Here is a 19,697-nt window from a genome sequence, read left to right on the forward strand (position 1 = left end):
CAGTGGAATATAAACTGATATGCCTCAAATATAATCAACCCCTCGTTGTTCCTTCGAACCATGCCAGCGGCCGCGGAGCCATCGGCCTTCGGGAAGGAGCCATCGATCGAGAGGGCCGTTGTGTTTGGTGATGGGGCTGGCCAGGGAATCGGAGGGTTCATCTCCTTTTGTACACGTGTATCAAGGGCCGAGGAGGGCATCTTTCCTTTCAAAATTTCCTCTTGCGAGTACCTCCCACCAAGCGTGATAGACTTATAGTAACTATCCAGAAACTCAACCGTGGCAGGGACGGGGGAGTGCCCTTTGTTGGAATTATGCCCTAGAGGCAATAATAAATATAGTTATTATTATAATTCCTGTATCAAGATAATCGTTTATTATCCATGCTATAATTGTATTGAATGAAGACTCATTTACATGTGTGGATACATAGACAAAACACTGTCCCTAGCAAGCCTCTAGTTGGCTAGCCAGTTGATCAAAGATAGTCAGTGTCTTCTGATTATGAACAAGGTGTTGTTGCTTGATAACTGGATCACGTCATTAGGAGAATCACGTGAAGATGGACTAGACCCAAACTAATAGACGTAGCATGTTGATCGTGTCATTTTGTTGCTACTGTTTTCTGCGTGTCAAGTATTTGTTCCTATGACCATGAGATCATATAACTCGCTAACACCGGAGGAATACTTTGTGTGTATCAAACGTCGCAACGTAACTGGGTGACTATAAAGATGCTCTACAGGTATCTCCGAAGGTGTTCGTTGAGTTAGTATAGATCAAGACTGGGATTTGTCACTCCGTGTGACGGAGAGGTACCTCGGGGCCCACTCGGTAATACAACATCACACACAATCCTTGCAAGCAATGTAACTTAGTGTAAGTTGCAGGATCTTGTATTACAGAACGAGTAAAGAGACTTGCCGGTAAACGAGATTGAAATAGGTATGCGGATACTGACGATCGAATCTCGGGCAAGTAACATACCGAAGGACAAAGGGAATGACATACGGGATTATATGAATCCTTGGCACTGAGGTTCAAACGATAAGATCTTCGTAGAATATGTAGGATCCAATATGGGCATCCAGGTCCCGCTATTGTATATTGACCGAGGAGTCTCTAGGGTCATGTCTACATAGTTCTCGAACCCGCAGGGTCTGCACACTTAAGGTTCGACGTTGTTTTATGCGTATTTGAGTTATATGGTTGGTTACCGAATGTTGTTCGGAGTCCCGGATGAGATCACGGACGTCACGAGGGTTTCCGGAATGGTCCGGAAATGAAGATTGATATATAGGATGACCTCATTTGATTACCGGAAGGTTTTCGGAGTTACCGGGAATGTACCGGGAATGACGAATGGGTTCCGGGAGTTCACCGGGGGGGCAACCCACCCCGGAGAAGCCCACAGGCCTTGAGGGTGGCGCACCAGCCCTTACTGGGCTGGTGGGACAGCCCAAAAGGGCCCTATGCGCATTGGAAGAAAAATCAAAGAGAAAGAAAAAAAAAAGAGGAGGTGGGAAGGGAAGGAAGGACTCCCACCCACCAAACCAAGTCCAACTCGGTTTGGGGGGGGAGACCTTCCCCCCTTGGCTCGGCCGACCCCCTTGGGGCTCCTTGAGCCCCAAGGCAAGGCCCCCCCCTCTCCCACCTATATATACGGAGGTTTTAGGGCTGATTTGAGACGACTTTTCCACGGCAGCCCGACCACATACCTCCACGGTTTTTCCTCTAGATCGCGTTTCTGCGGAGCTCGGGCGGAGCCCTGCTGAGACAAGGTCATCACCAACCTCCGGAGCGCCGTCACGCTGTCGGAGAACTCTTCTACCTCTCCGTCTCTCTTGCTGGATCAAGAAGGCCGAGATCATCGTCGAGCTGTACGTGTGCTGAACGCGGAGGTGTCGTCCGTTCGGTACTAGATCGTGGGACTGATCGCGGGATTGTTCGCGGGGCGGATCGAGGGACGTGAGGACGTTCCACTACATCAACCGCGTTCACTAACGCTTCTGCTGTACGATCTACAAGGGTACGTAGATCACTCATCCCCTCTCGTAGATGGACATCACCATGATAGGTCTTCGTGCGCGTAGGAAATTTTTTGTTTCCCATGCGATGTTCCCCAACACCCTTCCCATGTGTCTTATCTTTGATCAATTACCAAATCCGCCATATCAACATGATGAGCATATCTCGAACTTCTGTATAGAGCACCTATTGAGCAAGTGTTGGGGAACGTCGCATGGTAAACAAAAAATTACCTACGCACACGCAAGACCTATCATGATGATGATCATCTACCAGAGGGGAGATCGGATCCACATACAACTTGTCCACCTCCTTAGATCGCTAAGCGGGAAGCGTTAAGAAACGTGGTTCATGTAGTCGAACATCTTCGCGATCCAAATCGCAAGTGTCCCATGAAATCTGTCTCGATCTAGTACCGAACGGACGGCACCTCCGCGTTCAGCACACGTACAACTCGATGACGATCTCCGCCTTCCTGATCCAGCAAGAGAGACGAAGAGGTAGCTGAATTCTCCGGCAGCATGACAGCGTAGCGGTGATGGTGGTGGAGCTACTCCGGCAGGATGGCTTGGGTGAAAAAAGCCTCTCAAACCTCCACTATATATATGTGGAATAAGAGGGAGGGTTGCCTTGCCTCCTACTCAAAGTAGGAGGGTTCGACCGAACCAAGGGGGAGGAGTCCTCCTCCAATTCGGTTTGGTGAAGGACTCCCTTCCCACTTGTCCACCTCCTTCCTTTTTTTCCTTTTTCCTTTTTTTTTGCCTTTAGCCGAAATAGGTTATTCAGCTGGCCTCACCAGCCCACTAAAGGTTGGTGCGCCACCCATAGGCCTATTAGGTCCTCTCCCGAGTGAGTGGCCCCTCCCGGTAAAACCCCAGAACCCATCAGTCACTCTCTCTACTTTACCGGTAATGCTCGAAATCTTTCCGTAAGCCAGATGCAACATTCCTATATATCAATCGTCGTTTCCGGACCATTATGGAAATCCTCGTGACGTCCGGGATCTCATCCGGGACTCCGAACAACATTCGGTTACCAACATCAATAATTCAACTATATTGAAACGTCACCGAACCTTGAGTGTGCACACCCTGCGGGTTCGAGAACTAGGGTTAAGTGAGGCTGTTCAAACCTCACGGCCTTCACTATCGGATGTATATGATTAAAATCACACATCAGTATCACAACCTAGCGTTATCCAGATCTTTCGTTGATCCAGGCGATTTTGGGAAGGACTCGGCATTCTCCCACAAAAGGCGAGGCCTTGAGTTTCTAGCCGACTCATATAAGTCACGGTGTAAAAAAAATAGGTGACGTATCTTTCTCTCTGATGTTCCGTGGTACCTATCTATTATGGCATTTCCATAGCTATTCCGAGATATATTGCCATGCAACACCACCTTCTAGTTTTATGACACACACCCTCACTTCCATATTGCTTATAGAGTCATACTTTGTTCTAAATATCGAGTTGTAATATTTTGAGTTGTAAGTAAATAAAAGTATGATGATTTGCATTATTAGAGCATTGTCCCGTGTGAGTTGTTATCCTTTGAGCGGACGTCATTTGAGTTCCGGCGGACAGATCCTCCCGTCGGTCGGGCGCTGTCCTAGCGGGAGCGGCAGTGTGCAATGCAAACCATCATTGCCTCCTCCACTTTGCACAGGACGACCCCCAGTCAACAGATCCGGGTTGGTCAGAGTCAAATGTGTTGGAGGCCATGCCGAAGAAGGCCGGAGATCGTCGGAGGTGAGCTTGGTTGGTGAATGGGAGTGTAGGGGAGTAGAGTGAAGTGGCTAAGGTTTGGTCCGACCAATGGATGATGACGAATATATGTTGGATAGATGAGGGCCAGTGTTGGCCGGGCGGGTGTGCCCGGGCTCCCCCATATCTGCCCCATATTTTGTTGGGGACGTAGCATAAATTCAAAATTTTCCTACGCATATTCAGATCTTCCTATGGAGAGACCAGCAACGAAAGAGGGGTAAGAGTGTCTTCATACCTTTGAAGATCGCTAAGCGGAAGCGTTGGTAGAACGTGGTTGATGGAGTCGTACTCGCAGCGATTCCGATCTAGTGCCGAACTACGACACCTCCGCGTTCAACACACGTGCAACCCGGTGACGTCTCCCGCACCTTGATCCAGCAAGGAGGAGGGAGAGGTTGGGGAAGAATTCTAGCAGCACGGCGGCGTGGTGTCGATGGAGAGACGAGGTCTCCCGGCAGGGCTTCGCCAAGCACCGGCAGAGAGGAGGAGGAAGAAGGGCAGGGCTGCGCCGAGGGAGAGGGAGAAGTCTATCTCCCAAGGGCCAAAACCTCTCTGTATTTATAGGAGGAGGGGGAGGGGGTGCGCCACCCCTAAGGTTCCCGCCTAGGTGGTGCGGCAGCCACCAGATGGGAAAGGGGGGCGGCGGCTAGGGTGGGAGGGGGTGGCGCACCACGTGGTGGGCCTAAGGCCCACCTGTGCCTAGGGTTGCCCCCTCGACCCACCACTTGCGCATTGGGCTGGGTGTGGGAGGCGCACCAGCCCACCTAGGGGCTGGTTCCCTCCCGCACTAGGCCCATCTAGCCTTTTGGGGTCGTTGCCCCCTTCGGTGGAACCCCGGGGCCACCTCCGGTGGTCCCGGTGGTCCCGGTACGTTGCGGTGACGCCCGAAACACTTCCGGTGTCCAAAACCATCCGTCCTATATATCAATCTTTACCTCCGGACCATTCCGGAGCTCCTCGTGACGTCTGGGATCTCATCCGGGACTCCGAACAACTTTCTATAACCTCGTATAACAATTCCGTGTAACCCTAGCGTCATCGAACCTTAAGTGTGTAGACCATACGGGTTCGGGAGACAGGCAGACATGACCGAGATGCCTCTCCGTCCAATAACCATCAGCGGGGTCTGGATACCCATGGTGGCTCCCACTTGCTCCATGATGATCTCATCGGATGAACCACGATGTCAAGGATTCAATTAATCCCGTACATGATTCCCTTTGTCTGTCGGTATAGAACTTGCCCGAGATTCGATCGTCGGTATACCTATACCTTGTTCAATCTCGTTACCGGTAAGTCTCTTTACTCGTTCCGCAGCACGTCGTCGTGTGACTAACTCCTTAGTCACATGGAGCTCATGATGATGTTCTACCGAGTGGGCCCAGAGATACCTCTCCGTCACACGGAGTGACAAATCCCGATCTCGATTCGTACCAACCCAACAAACACTTTCAGAGATACCCGTAGTGCACATTTATAGTCACCCGGTTATGTTGTGACGTTTGATACACCCAAAGCACTCCTACGGTGTCCGGGAGTTGCACAATCTCACGGTCGAAGGAAAAGACACTTGACATTAGAAAAGCTTTAGCATACGAACAATACGATCTAGTGCTATGCTTAGGATTGGGTCTTGTCCATCACATCATTCTCCAATGATGTGATCCCGTCATCAATGATATCTAATGCCCATGATCAGGAAATCATGATCATCTATTGACTAACGAGCTAGCTAACTAGAGGCTTTCTAGGGACACATTGTGATCTATTTATTCACACATGTATTACTGTTTCCTGTTAATACAATTATAACATGAACAATAGACGATTATCATGAACAAGGAAATATGATAATAACCATTTTATTATTGCCTCTAGGGCATATTTCCAACAGTCTCCCACTTGCACTAGAGTCAATAATCTAGTTACATTGTGATGTATCGAACACCCATAGCAGTATGGTGTTGATCATGTTTTGCTCGTGGAAGAGGTTTACTCAACGGGTCTGCAATATTCAGATCCGTGTGTACTTTACAAATATCTATTAGTCCACTCTGCACATGGTCCTGGATGGAGTTGTAGCGGCGTTTGATGTGCTTCGTCTTCCGGTGAAACCTGGGCTCCTTGGCTATGGCAATGGCCCCAGTGTTATCACAGAAGAGTGTCATTGGACCCAACGCGCTTGGAACCACTCCAAGGTCGGTGATGAGCTCCTTCATCCAAATTCCTTCATGAGCCGCTTCTGAAGCACCTATGTACTCCGCTTCACATGTAGATGCTGCCACGACTTCTTGCTTGCTGCTGCACCAGCTCACTGCCCCACCATTCAAAACATATACATATTCGGTTTATGATTTAGAGTCATCTGGATCTGTGTCGAAGCTAGCATCGGCGTAACCCTTTACGACGAGCTCTTCGTTACCTCCATAAACGAGAAACATTTCCTTAGTCCTTTTCAGGTACTTAAGGATATTCTTGACCGTTGTCCAGTGTTCCATACCGGGATCACTTTGGTACCTCCCTACCAAACTTATGGCAAGGTTTATATCAGGTCTGGTACACAACATGGCATACATTAGAGAGCCTACGGCTGAAGGGTAGGGGACAGAACTCATCTTCTCTCTATCTGCTGTCGTGGTCGGCGACTGAGTCTTACTCAATCTCATACCTTGCAAAACTGGCAAGAACCCTTTCTTTGAGTTTTCCATATTGAACTTCTTCAATATCTTGTCAAGGTATGTACTTTGCGAAAGACCTATGAGGCGTCTTGATCTATCTCTATAGATCTTGATGCCTAATATGTATGCAGCTTCTCCAAGGTCCTTCATTGAAAAACTCTTGTTCAAATAGGATTTTGAGCTCTCCAACATCTCTATATTATTCCCCATCAATAATATGTCATCCACATACAGTATGAGGAAAGCTAGAGAGCTCCCACTCACTTTCTTGTACACACAGGCTTCTCCGTAAACCTGTATGAACCCAAACGCTTTAATCACCTCATTAAAGCGAATGTTCCAACTCCGAGATGCTTGCACCAGCCCATAGATGGAGCGCTGGAGCACACTTTGTTAGCACCCTTAGGGTCGACAAAACCTTCTAGTTGCATCATATACAACTCTTCCTTAAGGTTCCCGTTAAGGAACGCTGTTTTGACGTCCATTTGCCAAATTTCATAATCATAAAAGGCGGCAATTGCTAACATGATTCGGACTGATTTCAGCTTCGCTACAGGAGAGAAAGTCTCTTCGTAGTCAACTCCTTGAATTTGTCGAAAACCCTTTGCGACAAGTCGAGCTTTATAAATGGTTACATTACCGTTTGCATCAGTCTTCTTCTTGAAGATCCATTTATTTTCAATGGCTCGCCGGTCATCGGGTAAGTCCACCAAAGTCCATACTTTGTTCTCATACATGGATCCTATCTCGGATTTCATAGCTTCAAGCCATTTGTTGGAATCCGGGCCCGCCATCGCTTCTTCATAGTTCGAAGGTTCACCGTTGTCTAACAACATGATTTCCATCACACGGTTGTCGTACCACTCTGGTGCGGAGCGTGCCCTCGCGGACCTTCGCGGTTCAGTAGTAACTTGATCCGAAGCTTCATGATCATTATCAATAACTTACTCTTCAGTTGGTGTAGGCGCCACAGGAACAACTTCCCGCGCTGCGCTACTATCCTGTTCGAGAGGGGGTGTAATTACCTCATCAAGTTCTACCTTCCTCCCACTTACTTCTTTCAAGAGAAACTCTTTCTCTAGAAAGGATCGTTCTTGGCAACAAAGATTTTACCTTCATATCTAAGATAGAAGGTATACCCAATAGTTTCCTTAGGGTATCCTATGAATACACATTTCTCCGCTTTGGGTTCGAGCTTTTCTGGTTGAAGTTTCTTCACATAAGCAGCGCAGCCCCAAACTTTAAGAAACGACAACTTAGGTTTCTTGCCAAACCATAGTTCATACGGTGTCGTCTCAACGGATTTAGATGGTGCCCTATTTAAAGTGAATGCTGCAGTTTCTAATGCGTATCCCCAAAATGATAGCGGTAAGTCGGTAAGAGACATCATAGATCGTACCATATCTAATAAAGTGTGATTACGACGTTCAGACACTCCGTTGCATTGCGGTGTGCCAGGCGGCGTCGGTTGTGAAACGATTCCACACTTCCTTAGGTGTGTGCCAAACTCGTGACTCAAATATTCTCTTCCACGATCAGATCGTAGACACTTGATTTTTCTGTCACGTTGATTCTCGACCTCACTCTGAAATTCCTTAAACTTTTCAAATGTCTCAGATTTGTGCTTCATCAAGTAGATATACCCATACCTACTCAAATCATCAGTGAGAGGCCACCGCGAGCTTCAACGTTCATTGGACCACACACATCAGTATGTATTATTTCCAATAAGTCGGTTGCTCTCTCCATTATTCCTGAGAATGGAGTCTTAGTCATCTTGCCCATGAGGCACGGTTCGCATGCGTCAAATGATTCAAAGTCAAGAGACTCTAATAGTCCATCAGTATGGAGCTTCTTCATGCGCTTAACGCCGATATGACCAAGGCGGCAGTGCCACAAGTATGTGGACTATCATTATCAACTTTACATCTTTTGGTACTCACACTATGAATATGTGTAACATCACGATCGAGATTCATCAAGAATAAACCATTCACCAGCGGAGCATGACCATAAAACATATCACTCATATAAATAGAACAACCATTATTCTCTGACTTAAATGAGTAGCCGTCTCGCATTAAGCAAGACCCTGATACAATGTTCATGCTTAAAGCTGGTACTGAATAACAATTATTAAGGTTTAAGACTAATCCCGACGGTAGATGTAGAGGTAGCGTGCCGACGGCGATCACATCGACCTTTGAACCATTCCTGACGCGCATCGTCACCTCGTCCTTGGCCAGTCTCCGCTTATTCCGCAGTTCCTGCTTTGAGTTGCAAATGTGAGCAACAGCACCGGTATCAAATACCCAGGAGCTACTACGAGCGCTGGTAAGGTACACATCAATAACATGCATATCACATATACCTTTAACGTTGCCGGCCTTCTTGTCCGCTAAGTATTTGGGGCAGTTCCGCTTCTAGTGACTCTTTCCCTTGCAATAGAAGCACTCAGTCTCAGGCTTGGGTCCATTCTGTGTCTTCTTCCCGGCATCTGGCTTACCGGACGCGGCAAGAGCTTTGCCGTCTTCCTTGAAGTTCTTCTTACCCTTGCCCTTCTTGAAACTAGTGGTCTTGTTGACCATCAACACTTGATGCTCTTTCTTGATTTCTACTTCTGCAGACTTGAGCATCGAGTACAACTCGGGAATGGTCTTCTCCATCCCTTGCATGTTGTAGTTAAGCACAAAACCTTTGTAGCTTGGTGTGAGAGACTGGAGGATTCTGTCAATTATAGCATCAGCCGGAAGTTCGACTCCAAGTGAAGTCAGACGACCGTGTAACCCAGACATTTTGAGTATGTGCTCACTGACAGAATTGTTCTCCTCCATCTTACAGCTAAAGAACCTGTCGGAGACTTCATATCTCTCGACACGGGCATGAGCTTGAAAAACTAGCTTCAGCTCTTGGAACATCTCATATGCTCCGTGTTGCTCAAAACGCCTTTGGAGCCCCGTTTCTAAACTGTATAACATGCCACACCTAACCAAAGAGTAGTCATCACTCCGCGTTTGCCAGACGTTCAGAATGTCCTAGGCTGCTGCGGGAGCGGGAGGGTCACCTAGCGGCGCATCAAGGACATAAGCCTTTTTAGCTGCTTCAAGGATGAGCTTCAAGTTGCGAACCCAGTCCGCATAGTTGCTACCATCATTTTTCAGCTTGTTTTTCTCGAGGAATGCGTTGAAATTGAGGTTGACGTTGGCCATCTACAATATTTATAAAGACAAACCTTTTAGACTAAGTTCATGACAATTAAGTTCATCTAATCATATTAAGTATGAACTCCCACTTAAATCGACACCCCTCTAGTCATCTAAGTGATACATGATCCATGTTGACTAACCCGTGTCCGATCATCACGTGAGACGGACTAGTCACCATGGTGAGCAACTTCATGTTGATCGTATTCAACCATACGACTCATGTTCGACCTTTCAGTCTCTTGTATTCGAGGTCATGTCTGTACATGCTAAGCTCGTCGAGTCAACCTAGGTGTGTCGCGTGTGTAATTCTGGCTTACACCCGTTGTATGCGAACATTAGAATCTATCACACCCGATCATCACGTGGTGCTTCGAGACAACGAACCTTCGCAACGGTGCACACTTAGGGGAATACGTTCTCGAAATTTTAAGAGGGATCATCTTATTATGCTACCGTCGTTCTAAGCAATAAGATGAAAAACATGATAAACATCACAATGCAATCATATAGTGACATGATATGGCCATTATCATCTTCGCCCTTTCGATCTCCATCTTCAGGCATCACATGATCATCATCGTCACCGGCGTGACACCATGATCTCCATCATCGTGTCTTCATGAAGTCGTCACGCCAACTACTACTATTGTTGGGGAACGTCGCATGGGAAACAAAAAATTTCCTACGCGCACGAAGACCTATCATGGTGATGTCCATCTACGAGAGGGGATGAGTGATCTACGCACCCTTGTAGACCGTACAGCAGAAGCGTTAGTGAACGCGGTTAATGTAGTGGAACGTCCTCACGTCCCTCGATCCGCCCCGCGAACTATCCCGCGATCAGTCCCACGATCTAGTGCCGAACGGACGGCACCTCCGCGTTCAGCACACGTACAGCTCGACGATGATCTCGGCCTTCTTGATCCAGCAAGAGAGAGGGAGAGGTAGAAGAGTTCTCCGGCAGCGTGACGGTGCTCCGGAGGTTGGTGATGATCTCGTCTCAGCAGGGCTCCGCCCGAGCTCCGCAGAAACGCGATCTAGAGGAAAAACCGTGGAGGTATGTGGTCGGGCTGCCATGGAAAAGTCGTCTCAAATCAGCCCTAAAACCTCCGTATATATAGGTGGGAGAGGGGGGACCTTGCCTTGGGGCTCAAGGAGCCCCAAGGGGGTCGGCCGAGCCAAAGGGGGGAAGGACTCCCCCCCAAACCGAGTCCTACTTGGTTTGGTGGGTGGAGTCCTTCTTTCCTTTCCCACCTCCTCCTTTTTTTCTCTTTGATTTTTCTTCCAATGCGCATAGAGCCCTTTTGGGCTGTCCCACCAGCCACTAAGGGCTGGTGCGCCACCCTCAAGGCCTATGGGCTTCCCCGGGGTGGGTTGCCCCCCCGGTGAACTCCCGGAACCCATTCGTCATTCCCGGTACATTCCCGGTAACTCCGAAAACCTTCCGGTAATCAAATGAGGTCATCCTATATATCAATCTTCATTTCCGGACCATTCCGGAAACCCTCGTGACGTCTGTGATCTCATCCGGGAATCCGAACAACAGTCGGTAACCAACCATATAACTCAAATACGCATAAAACAACGTCGAACCTTAAGTGTGCAAACCGTGCGGGTTCGAGAACTATGTAGACATGACCCGGGAGACTCCTCGGTCAATATCCAATAGCGGGACCTGGATGCCCATATTGGATCCTACATATTCTACGAAGATCTTATCGTTTGAACCTCAGTGCCAAGGATTCATATAATCCCGTATGTCATTCCCTTTGTCCTTCGGTATGTTACTTGCCCGAGATTCGATCGTCAGTATCCGCATACCTATTTCAATCTCGTTTACCGGCAAGTCTCTTTACTCGTTCCGTAATACAAGATCCCGCAACTTACACTAAGTTACATTGCTTGCAAGGCTTGTGTGTGATGTTGTATTACTGAGTGGGCCCCGAGGTACCTCTCCGTCACACGGAGTGACAAATCCCAGTCTTGATCCATACTAACTCAACGAACACCTTCGGAGATACCTGTAGAGCATCTTTATAGTCACCCAGTTACGTTGCGACGTTTGATACACACAAAGTATTCCTCCGGTGTTAGCGAGTTATATGATCTCATGGTCATAGGAACAAATACTTGACACGCAGAAAACAGTAGCAACAAAATGACACGATCAACATGCTACGTCTATTAGTTTGGGTCTAGTCCATCACGTGATTCTCCTAATGACGTGATCCAGTTATCAAGCAACAACACCTTGTTCATAATCAGAAGACACTGACTATCTTTGATCAACTGGCTAGCCAACTAGAGGCTTGCTAGGGACAGTGTTTTGTCTATGTATCCACACATGTAAATGAGTCTTCATTCAATACAATTATAGCATGGATAATAAACGATTATCTTGATACAGGAATTATAATAATAACTATATTTATTATTGCCTCTAGGGCATAATTCCAACAGTCTCCCACTTGCACTAGAGTCAATAATCTAGCCCTCACATCATCATGCGAAGTACATTGTAATAAATCTAACACCCATACAGTTCTGGTGTTGATCATGCTTTGGCCGTGGAAGAGGTTTAGTCAGCGGGTCTGCTACATTCAGATCCGTGTGCACTTTGCATATATTTACGTCCTCTCCTTCGACGTAGTCGCGGATGAGGTTGAAGCGTCGTTTGATGTGTCTGGACTTCTTGTGAAACCGTGGTTCCTTTACTAAGGCAATGGCACCCGTGTTGTCACAGAACAAGGTTATTGGATTCAGTGCGCTTGGCACTACTCCAAGATCCGTCATGAACTGCTTCATCCAGACACCCTCCTTAGCCGCCTCCGAGGCAGCCATGTACTCCGCTTCACATGTAGAATCTGCTACGACGCTTTGCTTGGAACTGCACCAGCTTACCGCACCCTCATTAAGAATAAATATGTATCCGGTTTGCGACTTAGAGTCGTCCGGATCTATGTCAAAGCTTGCATCGACGTAACCTTTTACGGCGAGCTCTTCGTCACCTCCATACACGAGAAACATCTCCTTAGTCCTTTTCAGGTACTTCAGGATATTCTTGACCGCTGTCCAGTGATCCATTCCTGGATTACTCTGGAACCTACCTGCCATACTTATGGCCAGGCTAACGTCCGGTCTAGTGCACAACATTGCATACATGATAAAACCTATGGCTGAAGCATAGGGGACGGAGCGCATATGCTCTCTATCTTCATCAGTTGTTGGGCACTGAGTCTTACTCAATCTCGTACCTTGTAAAACTGGCAAGAACCCCTTCTTGGACTGTTCCATTTTGAACCTCTTCAAAACTTTATCAAGGTATGTGCTTTGTGAAAGTCCTATCAGGCATTTTGATCTATCCCTATAGATCTTAATGCCTAGAATGTAAGCAGCTTCTCCTAGGTCCTTCATAGAGAAACTTTTATTCAAGTAATCCTTTATGCTCTCCAAAAACTCTACGTTGTTTCCAATCAGCAATATGTCATCCACATATAATATTAGAAACGCCATAGAGCTCCCACTCACTTTCTTGTAAATACAAGATTCTCTAACCACTTGTATAAACCCAAATGCTTTGATCACCTCATCACGAGATTTATAATATGAGTACCTTTATGCTTTGCCGAAATGTAAGGGGCCAAACGCTCCAACTCCGAGATGCTTGCACCAGTCCATAAATGGATCGCTGGAGCTTGCACACCTTGTTAGCATTCTTAGGATCGACAAAACCTTCGGGTTGCATCATATACAATTCTTCCTTAAGGAAACCGTTAAGGAATGCCGTTTTGACATCCATCTGCCAGATTTCATAATCGAAAAATGCAGCTATTGCTAACATGATTCTAACGGACTTAAGCATCGCTACGGGTGAGAATGTCTCATCGTAGTCAACTCCTTGAACTTGTGAAAAACCCTTTGCCATAAGTCGAGCTTTATAAACGGTCACATTGCCGTCAGCGTCCGTCTTCCTCTTAAAGATCCATTTGTTCTGAATAGCCTTGCGGCCCTCAGGCAGTACCTCCAAAGTCCACACTTTGTTCTCATACATGGATCCTATCTCGGACTTCATGGCTTCTAGCCATTTGTTGGAATCTGGGCCCACCATTGCTTCTTCATAATTTGCAGGTTCATTGTTGTCCAACAACATGATTGATAAGACGGGATTACCGTACCACTCTGGAGCAGCACGTGGTCTCGTCGACCTGCGTGGTTCGACAGAAACTTGAACCGGAGTTTCATGATCATCATCATTAACTTCCTCCTCAACCGGCGTCGCAACGACAGAGGTTTCCCCTTGCCCTGCGCCACCATCCAGAGGGATGAGAGGTTCGACAACCTCGTCAAGTTCTATCTTCCTCCCACTCAATTCTCTCGAGAGAAACTCCTTCTCGAGAAAAGCTCCGTTTTTAGCAACAAACACTTTGCCCTCGGATTTGAGATAGAAGGTGTACCCAACTGTCTCTTTTGGGTAACCTATGAAGATGCACTTTTCCGCTTTGGGTTCCAGCTTTTCAGGCTGAAGCTTTTTGACATAAGCATCACATCCCCAAACTTTAAGAAACGACAACTTTGGCCTTTTGCCATACCACAGTTCGTATGGTGTCGTCTCAATGGATTTTGATGGTGCCCTATTTAAAGTGAATGCAACTGTTTCTAATGCATAACCCCAAAACGATAACGGCAAATCGGTAAGAGACATCATAGATCGCACCATCTCTAATAAAGCACGATTACGACGTTCGGACACACCATTACGCTGTGGTGTTCCAGGCGGTGTCAACTGTGAAACAATTCCACATTGTCTTAAGTGAGCACCAGACTCGAAACTCAGATATTCACCCCCACGATCAGACCGTAGGAACTTGATCTTCTTGTTACGATGATTTTCAACTTCACTCTGAAATTGCTTGAACTTTTCAAATGTTTCAGACTTGTGCTTCATTAAGTAGACATAACCATATCTACTCAAATCGTCAGTGAAGGTGAGAAAATAACGATATCCGCCGCGTGCCTCTACGCTCATCGGACCACACACATCGGTATGTATGATTTCCAACAAGTCACTTGCACGCTCCATTGTTCCGGAGAACGGAGTTTTAGTCATCTTGCCCATGAGGCATGGTTCGCACGTGTCAAGTGAATCAAAGTCAAGTGACTCCAAAAGTCCATCGGCATGGAGTTTCTTCATGCTCTTTATACCAATATGACCTAAGCGACAGTTCCACAAAAATATGGCGCTATCATTGTTAACTCTAACTCTTTTGGTCTCAATGTTATGTATGTGTGTATCGCTATCAAGATTCAATATGAACAATCCTCTCACATTGGGTGCATGACCATAAAAGATGTTACTCATAGAAATAGAACAACCATTATTCTCTGACTTAAAAGAGTAACCGTCTCGCAACAAACAAGATCCAGATATAATGTTCATGCTCAACGCAGGCACTAAATAACAATGATTCAAGTTCATAACTAATCCTGATGGTAACTGAAGTGAAACTGTGCCGACGGCGATTGCATCAACCTTGGAACCATTTCCTACACGCATCGTCACTTCATCTTTCGCCAGCCTTCGTCTATTCCGCAGTTCCTGTTTCGAGTTGCAAATATGAGCAACAGAACCGGTATCGAATACCTAGTCACTACTACGAGAGTCGGTTAAGTACACATCAATAACATGTATATCAAATATACCTGATTTTTCTTTGGCCGCCTTCTTATCTGCCAGATACTTGGGGCAATTGCGCTTCCAGTGACCCATACCCTTGCAATAGTAACACTCTGTTTCAGGCTTAGGTCCAGCTTTGGGTTTCTTCGTCGGATTGGCAACAGGCTTGCCGCTCTTCTTTGAATTACCCTTCTTGCCTTTGCCGTTTCTCTTGAAACTAGTGGTCTTATTCACCATCAACACTTGATGCTCTTTACGGAGTTCAGACTCTGCGACTTTCAGCATCGCAAACAACTCGCCGGGTGACTTGTTCATCCCTTGCATGTTGTAGTTCAACACAAAGCCTTTATAGCTTAGCGGCAGTGATTGAAGGATTCTGTCAGTGATAGCCTCTTGCGGGAGTTCAATCCCCAGCTCAGCTAGACGGTTTGAGTACCCAGACATTTTGAGCACATGTTCACTGACACACGAGTTCTCCTCCATCTTGCAAGCATAGAATTTATCGGAGGTCTCATACCTCTCGATCCGGGCGTTTCTTCTGAAATATAAACTTCAACTCCTGGAACATCTCAAATGCTCCATGACGCTCAAAGCGACGTTGAAGTCCCGGTTCTAAGCCATACAAGACTGCACATTGAACTACTCAGTAGTCCTCCTTACGTGCTAACCAAGCGTTCTTAACATCCTGATCAACCGTAGCGGGTGGTTCATCTCCTAGCGCAGCATTAAGGACATAATCCTTCTTCCCAGCTTGTAAGATTAGCTTAAGATTACGAGCCCAGTCTACAAAGTTGCTTCCATCATCTTTCAACTTAGCTTTCTCTAGGAACGTATTAAAATTCAGGGTGACTGTCGCGTGAGCCATGATCTACAACACAAATATATTCAAAGTGGACTTAAACTATGTTCAAGATAATTAGAGTTTAACTTAATCAAATTATTCGCTAAACTTCCACTCAAAAAGTACATCTCTCTAGTCATTTGAGTGGTTCATGATCCACTTACACTAGCTCAAGTCCGATCATCACGTGAGTTGAGTATAGTTTCAGTGGTAAGCATCCCTATGCTAATCATATCATCTATATGATTCATGATCGACCTTTCGGTCTCATGTGTTCCGAGGCCATGTCTGCACATGCTAGGCTCGTCAAGCTTAACCCGAGTGTTCCGCGTGCGCAACTGTTTTGCACCCGTTGTATGTGAACGTTGAGTCTATCACACCCGATCATCACGTGGTGTCTCGAAACGACGAACTGTAGCAACGGTGCACAGTCGGGGAGAACACAATTTCGTCTTGAAATTTTAGTGAGAGATCACCTCATAATGCTACCGTCATTCTAAGCAAAATAAGGTGCATAAAAGGATTAACGTCACATGCAATTCATAAGTGACATGATATGGCCATCATCACGTGCTTCTTGATCTCCATCACCAAAGCACCGGCACGATCTTCTTGTCACCGGCGCCACACCATGATCTCCATCAACGTGTCGCCATCGGGGTTGTCGTGCTACTCATGCTATTACTACTAAAGCTACATCCTAGCAAAATAGTAAACGCATCTGCAAGCACAAACATTAGTATAAAGACAACCCTTTGGCTCGTGACGGTTGCCGTACCATCGACGCACAAATCAATATTATCTATTACAACATGATCATCTCATACATCCAATATATCACATCACATCGTTGGCCATATCACATCACAAGCATACCCTGCAAAAACAAGTTAGACGTCCTCTAATTTTGTTGTTGCATGTTTTACGTGGTGACCATGGGTATCTAGTAGGATCGCATCTTACTTACGCAAACACCACAACGGAGATATATGAGTTGCTATTTAACCTCATCCAAGGACCTCCTCGGTCAAATCCGATTCAACTAAAGTTGGAGAAACCGACACTTGCCAATCATCTTTGAGCAACGGGGTTACTCGTAGCGATGAAACCAGTCTCTCGTAAGCGTACGAGTAATGTCGGTCCAAGCCGCTTCAATCCAACAATACCGCGGAATCAAGAAAAGACTAAGGAGGGCAACAAAACGCACATCACCGCCCACAAAAACTTTTGTGTTCTACTCGAGAAGACATCTACGCATGAACCTAGCTCATGATGCCACTTTTGGGGAACGTCGCATGGGAAACAAAAATTTCCTACACGCACGAAGACCTATCATGGTGATGTCCATCTACGAGAGGGGATGAGTGATCTACGTACCCTTGTAGACCGTACTACAGAAGCGTTAGTGAACACGGTTGATGTAGTGGAACGTCCTCACGTTCCTTGATCCGCCCCGCGAACTATCCCGCGATCAGTCCCACGATGTAGTGACGAACGGACGGCACCTCCGCGTTCAACACACGTATAGCTCGACGATGATCTCGGCCTTCTTGATCCAGCAAGAGAGACGGAGAGGTAGAAGAGTTCTCCGGCAGCGTGACGGTGCTCCGGAGGTTGGTGATGATCTCGTCTGAGCAGGGCTCCGCCCGAGCTCCGCAGAAACGCGATCTAGAGGGAAAACCGTGGAGGTATGTGGTCGGGCTGCCGTCGAAAAGTCGTCTCAAATCAGCCCTAAAACCTCCGTATATATAGGTGGGAGAGGGGGGGACCTTGCCTTGGGGCTCAAGGAGCCCCAAGGGGGTCGGCCGAGCCAAAGGGGGGAAGGACTCCCCCCCAAACCGAGTCCTACTTGGTTTGGTGGGTGGAGTCCTTCTTTCCTTTCCCACCTCCTCCTTTTTTTTCTCTTTGTTTTTTCTTCCAATGCGCATAGGGCCCTTTTGGGCTGTCCCACCAGCCCACTAAGGGCTGGTGCGCCACCCTCAAGGCCTATGGGCTTCCCCGGGGTGGGTTGCCCCCCCCGGTGAACTCCCGGAACCCATTCGTCATTCCCGGTACATTCCCGGTAACTCCGAAAACCTTCCGGTAATCAAATGAGGTCATCCTATATATCAATCTTCGTTTCCGGACCATTCCGGAAACCCTCGTGACGTCCGTGATCTCATCCGAGACTCCGAACAACATTCGGTAACCAACCATATAACTCAAATACGCATAAAACAACGTCGAACCTTAAGTGTGCAGACCCTGCGGGTTCGAGAACTATGTAGACATGACCCGAGAGACTCCTCGGTCAATATCCAATAGCGGGACCTGGATGCCCATATTGGATCCTACATATTCTACGAAGATCTTATCGTTTGAACCTCAGTGCCAAGGATTCATATAATCCCGTATGTCATTCCCTTTGTCCTTCGGTATGTTACTTGCCCGAGATTCGATCGTTAGTATCCGCATACCTATTTCAATCTCGTTTACCGGCAAGTCTCCTTACTCGTTCCGTAATACAAGATCCCGCAACTTACACTAAGTTACATTGCTTGCAAGGCTTGTGTGTGATGTTGTATTACCGAGTGGGCCCCGAGGTACCTGTCCGTCACACGGAGTGACAAATCCCAGTCTTGATCCATACTAACTCAACGAACACCTTCGGAGATACCTGTAGAGCACCTTTATAGTCACCCAGTTACGTTGCGACGTTTGATACACACAAAGTATTCCTCCAGTGTTAGCGAGTTATATGATCTCATGGTCATAGGAACAAATACTTGACACGGAGAAAACAGTAGCAACAAAATGACACGATCAACATGCTACGTCTATTAGTTTGGGTCTAGTCCATCTTCACGTGATTCTCCTAATGACGTGATCCAGTTATCAAGCAACAACACCTTGTTCATAATCAGAAGACACTGACTATCTTTGATCAACTGGCTAGCCACCTAGAGGCTTGCTAGGGACAGTGTTTTGTCTATGTATCCACACATGTAAATGAGTCTTCATTCAATACAATTATAGCATGGATAATAATCGATTATCTTGATACAGGAATTATAATAATAACTATATTTATTATTGCCTCTAGGGCATAATTCCAACAACTATCACTACTACTATAGCTAACCGTTAGCAATGAATTAAAAGTAGTAAGCACATGGCGTTGCATCTCATACAATAAATTAAGACAACTCCTATGGCTCCTGCCGGTTGTCATACTCATCGACATGCAAGTCGTGAAACCTATTACAATAACATGATCATCTCATACATCATACATGCAACATCACAACTTTGGCCATATCACATCACATGTCAAATCCTGCAAAAACAAGTTAGACGTCCTCTAATTGTTGTTGCAAGTTTTACTGGCTGATTTGAGTTTCTAGCAAGAACGCCTTCTTACCTACGTGACAACCACAACGATGATATGCCAAAGCTATTTATCCTTCATAAGGACCCTTTTCATCAAATCCAATCCGACTAGAGTAGGAGAGACACACACCCG

Source organism: Hordeum vulgare, chromosome 1H (assembly GCF_904849725.1).
Source record: "Hordeum vulgare subsp. vulgare chromosome 1H, MorexV3_pseudomolecules_assembly, whole genome shotgun sequence".
NCBI classification, from domain to species: Eukaryota; Viridiplantae; Streptophyta; class Magnoliopsida; order Poales; family Poaceae; genus Hordeum; species Hordeum vulgare.